The 13,683-nt window shown below is 44.8% G+C and overlaps 13 non-coding genes across 13 annotated transcripts; all 13 read left to right on the top strand.

Moving 5' to 3' along the window:
• Positions 1–390: 390 nt before the first annotated feature.
• Positions 391–509, top strand: LOC127141100 (5S ribosomal RNA). Its single transcript, XR_007811630.1, has one exon. It is a non-coding gene; the product is annotated as a 5S ribosomal RNA (ribosomal RNA).
• Positions 510–1,005: 496 nt separating this feature from the next.
• Positions 1,006–1,124, top strand: LOC127141099 (5S ribosomal RNA). Its single transcript, XR_007811629.1, has one exon. It is a non-coding gene; the product is annotated as a 5S ribosomal RNA (ribosomal RNA).
• A 494-nt stretch (positions 1,125–1,618) lies between these two features.
• On the top strand, positions 1,619–1,737 carry LOC127141098 (5S ribosomal RNA). The gene has a single exon (XR_007811628.1). It is a non-coding gene; the product is annotated as a 5S ribosomal RNA (ribosomal RNA).
• A 496-nt stretch (positions 1,738–2,233) lies between these two features.
• On the top strand, positions 2,234–2,352 carry LOC127141097 (5S ribosomal RNA). The gene has a single exon (XR_007811627.1). It is a non-coding gene; the product is annotated as a 5S ribosomal RNA (ribosomal RNA).
• A 495-nt stretch (positions 2,353–2,847) lies between these two features.
• Positions 2,848–2,966, top strand: LOC127141096 (5S ribosomal RNA). Its single transcript, XR_007811626.1, has one exon. It is a non-coding gene; the product is annotated as a 5S ribosomal RNA (ribosomal RNA).
• A 495-nt stretch (positions 2,967–3,461) lies between these two features.
• On the top strand, positions 3,462–3,580 carry LOC127141095 (5S ribosomal RNA). Its single transcript, XR_007811625.1, has one exon. It is a non-coding gene; the product is annotated as a 5S ribosomal RNA (ribosomal RNA).
• Positions 3,581–4,075: 495 nt separating this feature from the next.
• LOC127141094 (5S ribosomal RNA) lies at positions 4,076–4,194 on the top strand. Its single transcript, XR_007811624.1, has one exon. It is a non-coding gene; the product is annotated as a 5S ribosomal RNA (ribosomal RNA).
• Positions 4,195–4,689: 495 nt separating this feature from the next.
• LOC127141129 (5S ribosomal RNA) lies at positions 4,690–4,808 on the top strand. Its single transcript, XR_007811659.1, has one exon. It is a non-coding gene; the product is annotated as a 5S ribosomal RNA (ribosomal RNA).
• Positions 4,809–11,381: 6,573 nt separating this feature from the next.
• LOC127141126 (5S ribosomal RNA) lies at positions 11,382–11,500 on the top strand. The gene has a single exon (XR_007811656.1). It is a non-coding gene; the product is annotated as a 5S ribosomal RNA (ribosomal RNA).
• Positions 11,501–11,995: 495 nt separating this feature from the next.
• Positions 11,996–12,114, top strand: LOC127141115 (5S ribosomal RNA). The gene has a single exon (XR_007811645.1). It is a non-coding gene; the product is annotated as a 5S ribosomal RNA (ribosomal RNA).
• A 494-nt stretch (positions 12,115–12,608) lies between these two features.
• On the top strand, positions 12,609–12,727 carry LOC127141104 (5S ribosomal RNA). The gene has a single exon (XR_007811634.1). It is a non-coding gene; the product is annotated as a 5S ribosomal RNA (ribosomal RNA).
• Positions 12,728–12,957: 230 nt separating this feature from the next.
• On the top strand, positions 12,958–13,076 carry LOC127141093 (5S ribosomal RNA). The gene has a single exon (XR_007811623.1). It is a non-coding gene; the product is annotated as a 5S ribosomal RNA (ribosomal RNA).
• Positions 13,077–13,558: 482 nt separating this feature from the next.
• On the top strand, positions 13,559–13,678 carry LOC127141121 (5S ribosomal RNA). Its single transcript, XR_007811651.1, has one exon. It is a non-coding gene; the product is annotated as a 5S ribosomal RNA (ribosomal RNA).
• The last annotated feature ends 5 nt before the right edge of the window (positions 13,679–13,683 follow it).

Genomic DNA, 13,683 nt, shown 5'->3' with positions numbered 1-13,683 from the left:
CACGCTCTGTTTTGCACTTCTGTTTTATGTCACGTCGCTTTCGGCAGTCGGGTATTAGGCGCTGGAAAGTCACCTCTGTAAAGTCTGCACTGCTGCCGAATGAATGAGCGCAGTCTGGGTTTTGGGCACAATGACCCAATACGTCGTCCACAAGGACGTGTGGCTCACCGATGTACGTTTTGAGCAATTTCGGACGAAAATGGACTTGGAACAGAGCCAAATGTTTGATCAGGCCATACGGAAAATTCTTGTTGGGTGGAGTAGTTATTTCTTAGTTTTGCTGTTGACTGTTAGAGAAAATCCCCATTATTGTTGATTGCTATGTGAAATAACAGATCTGCCAGTGTTATTTTGGCACGTATAAAGGGTCTGTCTTCAGCAGCCGCTGTGGCTTACGGCCACACCACCCTGAGCGCGCCCGATCTCGTCTGATCTCGGAAGCTAAGCAGGGTCGGGCCTGGTTAGTACTTGGATGGGAGACCGCCTGGGAATACCAGGTGCCGTAAGCTTTTTGTCCCCATCTTTTCCTGCCTATCTTACAGCAGCAGAATGCCGCTTCCTCTGTAGTTGAGACAGGGCACGCCCAAAACTACTTTTATTTTGCAGCCTGTATTTCACGCTCTGTTTTGCACTTCTGTTTTATGTCACGTCGCTTTCGGCAATCGGGTATTAGGCGCTGGAAAGTCACCTCTGTAAAGTCTGCACTGCTGCCGAATGAATGAGCGCAGTCTGGGTTTTGGGCACAATGACCCAATACGTCGTCCACAAGGACGTGTGGCTCACCGATGTACGTTTTGAGCAATTTCGGACGAAAATGGACTTGGAACAGAGCCAAATGTTTGATCAGGCCATACGGAAAATTCTTGTTGGGTGGAGTAGTTATTTCTTAGTTTTGCTGTTGACTGTTAGAGAAAATCCCCATTATTGTTGATTGCTATGTGAAATAACAGATCTGCCAGTGTTATTTTGGCACGTATAAAGGGTCTGTCTTCAGCAGCCGCTGTGGCTTACGGCCACACCACCCTGAGCGCGCCCGATCTCGTCTGATCTCGGAAGCTAAGCAGGGTCGGGCCTGGTTAGTACTTGGATGGGAGACCGCCTGGGAATACCAGGTGCCGTAAGCTTTTTGTCCCCATCTTTTCCTGCCTATCTTACAGCAGCAGAATGCCGCTTCCTCTGTAGTTGAGACAGGGCACGCCAAACTACTTTTATTTTGCAGCCTGTATTTCACGCTCTGTTTTGCACTTCTGTTTTATGTCACGTCGCTTTCGGCAATCGGGTATTAGGCGCTGGAAAGTCACCTCTGTAAAGTCTGCACTGCTGCCGAATGAATGAGCGCAGTCTGGGTTTTGGGCACAATGACCCAATACGTCGTCCACAAGGACGTGTGGCTCACCGATGTACGTTTTGAGCAATTTCGGACGAAAATGGACTTGGAACAGAGCCAAATGTTTGATCAGGCCATACGGAAAATTCTTGTTGGGTGGAGTAGTTATTTCTTAGTTTTGCTGTTGACTGTTAGAGAAAATCCCCATTATTGTTGATTGCTATGTGAAATAACAGATCTGCCAGTGTTATTTTGGCACGTATAAAGGGTCTGTCTTCAGCAGCCGCTGTGGCTTACGGCCACACCACCCTGAGCGCGCCCGATCTCGTCTGATCTCGGAAGCTAAGCAGGGTCGGGCCTGGTTAGTACTTGGATGGGAGACCGCCTGGGAATACCAGGTGCCGTAAGCTTTTTGTCCCCATCTTTTCCTGCCTATCTTACAGCAGCAGAATGCCGCTTCCTCTGTAGTTGAGACAGGGCACGCCCAAAACTACTTTTATTTTGCAGCCTGTATTTCACGCTCTGTTTTGCACTTCTGTTTTATGTCACGTCGCTTTCGGCAATCGGGTATTAGGCGCTGGAAAGTCACCTCTGTAAAGTCTGCACTGCTGCCGAATGAATGAGCGCAGTCTGGGTTTTGGGCACAATGACCCAATACGTCGTCCACAAGGACGTGTGGCTCACCGATGTACGTTTTGAGCAATTTCGGACGAAAATGGACTTGGAACAGAGCCAAATGTTTGATCAGGCCATACGGAAAATTCTTGTTGGGTGGAGTAGTTATTTCTTAGTTTTGCTGTTGACTGTTAGAGAAAATCCCCATTATTGTTGATTGCTATGTGAAATAACAGATCTGCCAGTGTTATTTTGGCACGTATAAAGGGTCTGTCTTCAGCAGCCGCTGTGGCTTACGGCCACACCACCCTGAGCGCGCCCGATCTCGTCTGATCTCGGAAGCTAAGCAGGGTCGGGCCTGGTTAGTACTTGGATGGGAGACCGCCTGGGAATACCAGGTGCCGTAAGCTTTTTGTCCCCATCTTTTCCTGCCTATCTTACAGCAGCAGAATGCCGCTTCCTCTGTAGTTGAGACAGGGCACGCCCAAACTACTTTTATTTTGCAGCCTGTATTTCACGCTCTGTTTTGCACTTCTGTTTTATGTCACGTCGCTTTCGGCAATCGGGTATTAGGCGCTGGAAAGTCACCTCTGTAAAGTCTGCACTGCTGCCGAATGAATGAGCGCAGTCTGGGTTTTGGGCACAATGACCCAATACGTCGTCCACAAGGACGTGTGGCTCACCGATGTACGTTTTGAGCAATTTCGGACGAAAATGGACTTGGAACAGAGCCAAATGTTTGATCAGGCCATACGGAAAATTCTTGTTGGGTGGAGTAGTTATTTCTTAGTTTTGCTGTTGACTGTTAGAGAAAATCCCCATTATTGTTGATTGCTATGTGAAATAACAGATCTGCCAGTGTTATTTTGGCACGTATAAAGGGTCTGTCTTCAGCAGCCGCTGTGGCTTACGGCCACACCACCCTGAGCGCGCCCGATCTCGTCTGATCTCGGAAGCTAAGCAGGGTCGGGCCTGGTTAGTACTTGGATGGGAGACCGCCTGGGAATACCAGGTGCCGTAAGCTTTTTGTCCCCATCTTTTCCTGCCTATCTTACAGCAGCAGAATGCCGCTTCCTCTGTAGTTGAGACAGGGCACGCCAAAACTACTTTTATTTTGCAGCCTGTATTTCACGCTCTGTTTTGCACTTCTGTTTTATGTCACGTCGCTTTCGGCAATCGGGTATTAGGCGCTGGAAAGTCACCTCTGTAAAGTCTGCACTGCTGCCGAATGAATGAGCGCAGTCTGGGTTTTGGGCACAATGACCCAATACGTCGTCCACAAGGACGTGTGGCTCACCGATGTACGTTTTGAGCAATTTCGGACGAAAATGGACTTGGAACAGAGCCAAATGTTTGATCAGGCCATACGGAAAATTCTTGTTGGGTGGAGTAGTTATTTCTTAGTTTTGCTGTTGACTGTTAGAGAAAATCCCCATTATTGTTGATTGCTATGTGAAATAACAGATCTGCCAGTGTTATTTTGGCACGTATAAAGGGTCTGTCTTCAGCAGCCGCTGTGGCTTACGGCCACACCACCCTGAGCGCGCCCGATCTCGTCTGATCTCGGAAGCTAAGCAGGGTCGGGCCTGGTTAGTACTTGGATGGGAGACCGCCTGGGAATACCAGGTGCCGTAAGCTTTTTGTCCCCATCTTTTCCTGCCTATCTTACAGCAGCAGAATGCCGCTTCCTCTGTAGTTGAGACAGGGCACGCCCAAACTACTTTTATTTTGCAGCCTGTATTTCACGCTCTGTTTTGCACTTCTGTTTTATGTCACGTCGCTTTCGGCAATCGGGTATTAGGCGCTGGAAAGTCACCTCTGTAAAGTCTGCACTGCTGCCGAATGAATGAGCGCAGTCTGGGTTTTGGGCACAATGACCCAATACGTCGTCCACAAGGACGTGTGGCTCACCGATGTACGTTTTGAGCAATTTCGGACGAAAATGGACTTGGAACAGAGCCAAATGTTTGATCAGGCCATACGGAAAATTCTTGTTGGGTGGAGTAGTTATTTCTTAGTTTTGCTGTTGACTGTTAGAGAAAATCCCCATTATTGTTGATTGCTATGTGAAATAACAGATCTGCCAGTGTTATTTTGGCACGTATAAAGGGTCTGTCTTCAGCAGCCGCTGTGGCTTACGGCCACACCACCCTGAGCGCGCCCGATCTCGTCTGATCTCGGAAGCTAAGCAGGGTCGGGCCTGGTTAGTACTTGGATGGGAGACCGCCTGGGAATACCAGGTGCCGTAAGCTTTTTGTCCCCATCTTTTCCTGCCTATCTTACAGCAGCAGAATGCCGCTTCCTCTGTAGTTGAGACAGGGCACGCCAAAACTACTTTTATTTTGCAGCCTGTATTTCACGCTCTGTTTTGCACTTCTGTTTTATGTCACGTCGCTTTCGGCAATCGGGTATTAGGCGCTGGAAAGTCACCTCTGTAAAGTCTGCACTGCTGCCGAATGAATGAGCGCAGTCTGGGTTTTGGGCACAATGACCCAATACGTCGTCCACAAGGACGTGTGGCTCACCGATGTACGTTTTGAGCAATTTCGGACGAAAATGGACTTGGAACAGAGCCAAATGTTTGATCAGGCCATACGGAAAATTCTTGTTGGGTGGAGTAGTTATTTCTTAGTTTTGCTGTTGACTGTTAGAGAAAATCCCCATTATTGTTGATTGCTATGTGAAATAACAGATCTGCCAGTGTTATTTTGGCACGTATAAAGGGTCTGTCTTCAGCAGCCGCTGTGGCTTACGGCCACACCACCCTGAGCGCGCCCGATCTCGTCTGATCTCGGAAGCTAAGCAGGGTCGGGCCTGGTTAGTACTTGGATGGGAGACCGCCTGGGAATACCAGGTGCCGTAAGCTTTTTGTCCCCATCTTTTCCTGCCTATCTTACAGCAGCAGAATGCCGCTTCCTCTGTAGTTGAGACAGGGCACGCCAAAACTACTTTTATTTTGCAGCCTGTATTTCACGCTCTGTTTTGCACTTCTGTTTTATGTCACGTCGCTTTCGGCAATCGGGTATTAGGCGCTGGAAAGTCACCTCTGTAAAGTCTGCACTGCTGCCGAATGAATGAGCGCAGTCTGGGTTTTGGGCACAATGACCCAATACGTCGTCCACAAGGACGTGTGGCTCACCGATGTACGTTTTGAGCAATTTCGGACGAAAATGGACTTGGAACAGAGCCAAATGTTTGATCAGGCCATACGGAAAATTCTTGTTGGGTGGAGTAGTTATTTCTTAGTTTTGCTGTTGACTGTTAGAGAAAATCCCCATTATTGTTGATTGCTATGTGAAATAACAGATCTGCCAGTGTTATTTTGGCACGTATAAAGGGTCTGTCTTCAGCAGCCGCTGTGGCTTACGGCCATACCACCCTGAACACGCCTACAGGTGAAGCAGTGCAGTGTGGGAGCTTGTGAAAATAGTTTGTGAGGTTTTTTGGTTTTTTTGGTTTAATAGAACTATATCTGGCTTTTTGCTTTTTTTTCTTTTTTACTGAGAGTGTCATCCCCAGACAGCGGCTGCTGTTTGGGGAATTTCCCCTTTAAGTTTCGTTTTTACGGCATGACGATGGAGAAGAGACCGGAGAGAGAGACGAGACATGTGGACGGCGGAGACAAAGGAGGAAGAATCTATGAGAGACAGCTGACTTTATTAGCAGAGATCGATGGGGAGGACAATATAACAATGATGGAGCTGCTGAGAAAAGTAAAAGAAGAGTGTGGTGAAGTAATCGGCTGTAGATTCAAGTCACTGAAGTCTTATGAATTAACAATGAAGGACGCACGAGGAAAAGAAAAGCTGATGGATGGACTTAAGATTAAAGACAGCCGGATAATGGGAAAGGAGCTAGGAAACGACGAGTTGGTCGTTTCTTTTATTAATTTGCCGACGTATATTGAAGACGAGGAGATTTTGGAGAAACTGAAAGAGTGGGGAGTGAAGGCGATCTCCCCGATTAAGCGGCGGATGTGGCCGGGAACATCAATTGCCGATGGGACAAGATTTATGAAAGTGAAATTCACTGAGACTGTTAAATCACTGCCGTACTCAACAAAGTTTGAGACAGTTGGGGGTTCTGAGCATTTTAGGGTCATTCATGATCGGCAAATAAAAGTGTGCCGACTCTGCATCCGACCGGGGCATGTAGTGAGAGACTGCCCGACGTTTAAATGTTTCAAATGTGGGAACCAAGGACACTATGCCCGAGAATGTGTGGTGACGGAGAGATGCCAGGATTGCAGAGAGAAAGTGACTCTGTGTATATGTGGGGCATCGGCTGCTTTCAGAGGAGAGATTCCCTACTCTGACATCTCGTCTAGCAGAGGGGACCTGGTGGAGGAGGTGGAAGATCCGACGGGGGAGAGGGAGGAGGAGTTGGCGGAGGCGGCGGATGAGCTGACGGAAGAGAGGGAGGAGGTGGAGATCGGTGGCGGGCGAATCTGGTCGCTGGAAGCGGAGGAGTTGGACAGCAGTCTCGAAGATGCTGGCTCGAGGATAACTGCGGTCAGCGAGGACGCAGGAGATGAGAGAGATCGATTAGGTGAGAAAACTGGAGGAGGAGGGGCGTGTGTTGTAGACGAGAGAGACGGCCATGTGCGCTCTTCTCAGCTGAGCGCAGGCAGTACGGAGACGGACGTGAATCTGAGAAGTAGCGGAGAAGAGATGGATATCAGTGAGGACATGATAAGGCAATTGAAAAGGAAGAAGAAAGGGAAAGAGAAGATGAACGTGAAAAAATGAAAGGTATGAATGAAGCTCTGCAGTTATTTCTTTTTTTGTTGTTTCTTTGCATTATGAGCGCTCCAATTAAAATCTCTTCATTTAACTGTAACGGACTTAGAGACATTCGGAAAGCAGAGCAGGTTTTTGCTGGGCTAGACTCAGACATTTTATGTTTACAAGAAACTCATTGGAGCGATGAGCTTATGGACAGAATGAAGGTGATGTGGAGGGGGGATCTCTTTGTGAATCATGGGGGGCAGAGGGAATGTGGAGTGGCAATTTTGACCAAAGAAGGAATTGTGGACAATGTTAAACAAATATTTAAGGATACTAAGGGCAGATTATTAGTTATTGAATTTGAACTGCAAAGTCTTCTGTTTCGTTTGGTAAATGTCTATGCACCTAATATTGAAACAGAGAGAAAAACGTTTTTTGGGAAAATGAAGGGTTTAGTTAAAGGGAACTGTATTTTAGTTGGTGATTTTAATGTATGGTGTACGAGGCTTGATGCATGTAATGTTGCAATATTCAAGAACGATGCATCGAGAACAGTACTTAATAACATCCTGCTGACTGATGATTTGGTTGACGTATGGAGAGAGGATAATCCATATAAAAGAAAATTTTCCAGAAGGCAAATGGTGTTGGGCAGCTTGAAACAAAGTAGGATTGATTTATGTTTAGTTAAAAGAAATGTTGTAAGTTTGGTAGGAAGGATAAGTTATAAGTTTATAGGTTTAAGTGATCATGCCGCCGTGTCCTTTCTCTTGGGTGAAAAAAGGGGTGGGAAGGGAGGAGGATTGTGGTGTTTAAATGCTTCTCTGTTGGAGGAGCCGAAATATAAAAAATGTATTACCGATTGTATAAAGTTTGAAAAAGGAAGTCCGCTGTACGAGGGGAACATCTGTGACTGGTGGGAAATGGTTAAAACTAAATTAAAGAAAATAAGTATCAGATATGCTAAGAGGAGGAGTTTTAGGAAGAAACAAAAGGAGAAAGAGATGACTGATAACTTAGAGAGAGAGGAAGAGAGATTAGAGAGAGATCCAAATTTAGATAGGTCTAAACTGTTGCAACTGCAAAGCGAATTGGAAAAGTTGGAAAAAGAAAAATGCATGGGAGCAATTATAAGGAGCAAGGCTAAGTATGTGGTGGAGGGGGAGAAATCTACAAAGTTTTTTCTAAACCTGGAGAAAAAGAAACAAAGGGGAAATTTTATTGCTGAATTGGAAAATGAAAAAGGTGAGAAAATAAGTGACCTGGTGGGTATTCTTGAGGAGGTTCAAAAGTTTTATATGAAGTTATTTGATAAAGAAAGTATTAATGAAGAATGTGTAGATAGATTGTTGAGTGCTGTGGATGTTCAACTGTCTGATGATGATAAACAGATCTGTGACGCTGACATTACAGTAGAAGAAATAAAAGTGGCGATTGATCAAGCAAAAAAATACAAAAGCCCAGGATCAGACGGGTTAACAAATGAATTCTATAAAACCTTTGCGGATATTTTGGTGCCAATATTGGCGAAACTATATGGGTATATGGAGGAAAGGAAGGTGGTGCCAGAGTCCATAACGAAAGGCATAATCACAATTTTATATAAGAACAAGGGAAATGCACACAAACTGGAGAACTACAGACCACTAAGTTTATTAAATGGTGATTATAAAATATTGGCTAAAGTCTTTGCCAACAGAATTAAGAGGGTGGTAGGAAGTATTATCTCAAATACACAAGGATACAGCATACCGGAGAGAGACATAACAGATACTATTTGTTCTGTTAGGGATGTGGTGGGGCATATGAATAAAGAAGATGAGGGGGGAGTTCTTTTAAGTGTGGATTTAAATCAAAGCCTTTGACAGAGTGGAACATGACTACTTATGGCAAACAATGTATAAATTTGGGTTCGGTGAAAGACTGGTGTCATGGTTAAAACTGCTCTATGATAATGCAAAAAGTTGCGTCAAAGTGAATGGGGTGCTTACAGAAGTATTTGCTTTGAGGAGATCTATAAGACAGGGGTGCCCTCTGTCTGCTATACTGTATAGTATTTCCGCGGAGCCGTTTGCGGCCTTTGTTAAGAAAGATACAAGAATAAGCAGTGTCGATATTCCTTTTGGTAAAAAAAGTTTAATATATCAGTATGCGGATGATACAAGTATTACTGTAAAAGATCTGGAGAGTGTGAATTATGTGTTGGAAGATTTAAGACTGTATGAGAAGGCATCGGGAGCTAAGATTAATGTAGAAAAGTCGGAAATAATGTTCTTTGGTAAAGTAAATAAAGAGAAGGTTGGGGTGCCGTTTAAAGTTAGGGAGGATTTTATAAAGATTTTAGGAATAAATATAGGAACTAAGGAAAAGGAAGCCAGGGATGAGACCTGGACAGGTGTTTTGAATAAGATCAAAAATACATTAAATTACTGGAAGCTAAGACAGCTAAAATTGAAGGGCAAGGTGATAGTGGTAAATACTTTGCTTATTGTCAAAAATAAATTATGTTTTAGGTGTTTTAGATTTGCCGGATTGGGTTTTTAAAGATTTGAATAACATGATAAGCAACTTTATATGGGGAGGGAAAAATGTAAGAATTGCTATGAAAACACTGATTGGTAAGGTGAAGAGCGGTGGGCTAAATCTGCTAGATATAAAAGCAAAAAAAAGTGCAATAAGAATCAAAATGGTACAGAAATTCTTGTATGGGGAAATAGAGTATGGTTGGAAAGTGTTTTTAAGCAGTTTTTATTTGATAGTGGAGGATGCGGGCAGGCGGGGATCTTTATGTGTTTAACAAAGGGATGTGTGGATAAATTGCCATTGTTTTATAAGGAGGTGTTTGGAGATTGGGCGGGGTTCTTACAGAAAAAAGTGGTGTATGATTGTAAGGATATGAATCAAGTTATTCAGCAGCCTATATTTCTCAATCCCAAAGTAATCGACAAGGGGACCATGTTGCAAAATGAAAAGTTTGTTCTGGCTGGGATAAGACAGTTTAAAGACATTGCATATGAGTATGTACCGGGCTTATTACCAGCGAGAGCCATATATGATTGTATAATGGAGTGGGATGAGGATGTTAAAAGGGCTGCTGTGGACAATATGTATGATAAAATCAAAAGAAGCATGCCTGTTAACTGGATGAAAATCATTGACAAGCAAACAGTTAGGCTAGAAAGGTGCAACATGCCTGAGTTCTTTGTCAATTGTGGCGGGATGAGGAAGAATTTTAATGGTATAAAGCTGAAGGTGATTTATGAGGCAATGTTGGAGAAGGAATTTAAAACACCTGCGGCGGAGGAAATGTGGAGGATATATATGTCGGACATGGATGTTAAAAAAATATGGTAAATTTAAATGTGAGATATAATAGTCCAGAATGTGAAGATCTGGATTTTAAAATCAGACACAATAGAATATATACTAATGTGGTCCTGCATCAAGTGAATAAGGAGGTAAAGAGGGAGTGTGATGTTTGTGGTTTGGAACCTGAAAATTTGTTGCACTTGTTTTTAAAATGTATAGAGGTGAGAGAATTTCACAAAAATTAGAGGTATGGGTGAGAAAGAATTGGAAGATGGGGATTTGGATGGGAGGGATTGGAGGTGCATTTTTTGTTTGGGCTGGAAAAAAAGAAGAGTGGTTTTAAAACAAATCTAGTTAACATAATGTTAAGTTTAGCGAGATATGCAATTTGGTGTCGAAGGAATTATGCACATTTTGAAAAAAAGAAACTGGATGTATGGAAGCTGTTTGTAGTACATGTTAGGAGATATGTGCTTATGATGGCTAATTATTTGGATGAGGATATATTTAAAGAGTGGTTTATAGATGAAAGTATGGTGATTGGGAAGGATGATACTGGAAAGTTGGTGATGTCTTTTTAGGATTCTTTTTGGTTGTATATGTTGCTTTTTATTGTTTTTTATGTTCTGACTTTGTGCTTTTTGTCTTTGTTATTATTTGTGGATTTAGTTGTTGTATATACACCTGCGTATATGTCTTGTGTACTTATTTTTTGGGGTTTTTGGGAAGTGTATGTTGATTTGAGCAAAGTGTGTGTATATGTGTATATGTGATAAACTTTTGATAATAAAAAAAAAAAAAAAAAAAAAAAAAAAGCGCGCCCGATCTCGTCTGATCTCGGAAGCTAAGCAGGGTCGGGCCTGGTTAGTACTTGGATGGGAGACCGCCTGGGAATACCAGGTGCCGTAAGCTTTTTGTCCCATCTTTTCCTGCCTATCTTACAGCAGCAGAATGCCGCTTCCTCTGTAGTTGAGACAGGGCACGCCCAAACTACTTTTATTTTGCAGCCTGTATTTCACGCTCTGTTTTGCACTCTGTTTTGTCACGTCGCTTTCGGCAATCGGGTATTAGGCGCTGGAAAGTCACCTCTGTAAAGTCTGCACTGCTGCCGAATGAATGAGCGCAGTCTGGGTTTTGGGCACAATGACCCAATACGTCGTCCACAAGGACGTGTGGCTCACCGATGTACGTTTTGAGCAATTTCGGACGAAAATGGACTTGGAACAGAGCCAAATGTTTGATCAGGCCATACGGAAAATTCTTGTTGGGTGGAGTAGTTATTTCTTAGTTTTGCTGTTGACTGTTAGAGAAAATCCCCATTATTGTTGATTGCTATGTGAAATAACAGATCTGCCAGTGTTATTTTGGCACGTATAAAGGGTCTGTCTTCAGCAGCCGCTGTGGCTTACGGCCACACCACCCTGAGCGCGCCCGATCTCGTCTGATCTCGGAAGCTAAGCAGGGTCGGGCCTGGTTAGTACTTGGATGGGAGACCGCCTGGGAATACCAGGTGCCGTAAGCTTTTTGTCCCCATCTTTTCCTGCCTATCTTACAGCAGCAGAATGCCGCTTCCTCTGTAGTTGAGACAGGGCACGCCCAAACTACTTTTATTTTGCAGCCTGTATTTCACGCTCTGTTTTGCACTTCTGTTTTATGTCACGTCGCTTTCGGCAATCGGGTATTAGGCGCTGGAAAGTCACCTCTGTAAAGTCTGCACTGCTGCCGAATGAATGAGCGCAGTCTGGGTTTTGGGCACAATGACCCAATACGTCGTCCACAAGGACGTGTGGCTCACCGATGTACGTTTTGAGCAATTTCGGACGAAAATGGACTTGGAACAGAGCCAAATGTTTGATCAGGCCATACGGAAAATTCTTGTTGGGTGGAGTAGTTATTTCTTAGTTTTGCTGTTGACTGTTAGAGAAAATCCCCATTATTGTTGATTGCTATGTGAAATAACAGATCTGCCAGTGTTATTTTGGCACGTATAAAGGGTCTGTCTTCAGCAGCCGCTGTGGCTTACGGCCACACCACCCTGAGCGCGCCCGATCTCGTCTGATCTCGGAAGCTAAGCAGGGTCGGGCCTGGTTAGTACTTGGATGGGAGACCGCCTGGGAATACCAGGTGCCGTAAGCTTTTTGTCCCCATCTTTTCCTGCCTATCTTACAGCAGCAGAATGCCGCTTCCTCTGTAGTTGAGACAGGGCACGCCAAACTACTTTTATTTTGCAGCCTGTATTTCACGCTCTGTTTTGCACTTCTGTTTTATGTCACGTCGCTTTCGGCAATCGGGTATTAGGCGCTGGAAAGTCACCTCTGTAAAGTCTGCACTGCTGCCGAATGAATGAGCGCAGTCTGGGTTTTGGGCACAATGACCCAATACGTCGTCCACAAGGACGTGTGGCTCACCGATGTACGTTTTGAGCAATTTCGGACGAAAATGGACTTGGAACAGAGCCAAATGTTTGATCAGGCCATACGGAAAATTCTTGTTGGGTGGAGTAGTTATTTCTTAGTTTTGCTGTTGACTGTTAGAGAAAATCCCCATTATTGTTGATTGCTATGTGAAATAACAGATCTGCCAGTGTTATTTTGGCACGTATAAAGGGTCTGTCTTCAGCAGCCGCTGTGGCTTACGGCCACACCACCCTGAGCGCGCCCGATCTCGTCTGATCTCGGAAGCTAAGCAGGGTCGGGCCTGGTTAGTACTTGGATGGGAGACCGCCTGGGAATACCAGGTGCCGTAAGCTTTATTTGAACCTTGTACGTTTTGAGCAATTTCGGACGAAAATGGACTTGGAACAGAGCCAAATGTTTGATCAGGCCATACGGAAAATTCTTGTTGGGTGGAGTAGTTATTTCTTAGTTTTGCTGTTGACTGTTAGAGAAAATCCCCATTATTGTTGATTGCTATGTGAAATAACAGATCTGCCAGTGTTATTTTGGCACGTATAAAGGGTCTGTCTTCAGCAGCCGCTGTGCTTACGGCCACACCACCCTGAGCGCGCCCGATCTCGTCTGATCTCGGAAGCTAAGCAGGGTCGGGCCTGGTTAGTACTTGGATGGGAGACCGCCTGGGAATACCAGGTGCCGTAAGCTTTTCCCTGCCTATCTTACAGCAGCAGAATGCCGCTTCCTCTGTAGTTGAGACAGGGCACGCCAAAACTACTTTTATTTTGCAGCCTGTATTTCACGCTCTGTTTTGCACTTCTGTTTTATGTCACGTCGCTTTCGGCAATCGGGTATTAGGCGCTGGAAAGTCACCTCTGTAAAGTCTGCACTGCTGCCGAATGAATGAGCGCAGTCTGGGTTTTGGCACAATGACCCAATACGTCGTCCACAAGGACGTGTGGCTCACCGATGTACGTTTTGAGCAATTTTCGGACGAAAATGGACTTGGAACAGAGCCAAATGTTTGATCAGGCCATACGGAAAATTCTTGTTGGGTGGAGTAGTTATTTCTTAGTTTTGCTGTTGACTGTTAGAGAAAATCCCCATTATTGTTGATTGCTATGTGAAATAACAGATCTGCCAGTGTTATTTTGGCACGTATAAAGGGTCTGTCTTCAGCAGCCGCTGTGGCTTACGGCCACACCACCCTGAGCGCGCCCCGATCTCGTCTGATCTCGGAAGCTAAGCAGGGTCGGGCCTGGTTAGTACTTGGATGGGAGACCGCCTGGGAATACCAGGTGCCGTAAGCTTTTTC

This window comes from Lates calcarifer, unplaced genomic scaffold (genome assembly GCF_001640805.2).
Source record: "Lates calcarifer isolate ASB-BC8 unplaced genomic scaffold, TLL_Latcal_v3 _unitig_5621_quiver_1634, whole genome shotgun sequence".
Taxonomy (NCBI): Eukaryota; Metazoa; Chordata; class Actinopteri; family Centropomidae; genus Lates; species Lates calcarifer.
The sequence above is the reverse complement of the archived record's forward strand: the minus strand, read 5'-3'. Positions and strand labels throughout refer to the sequence as shown.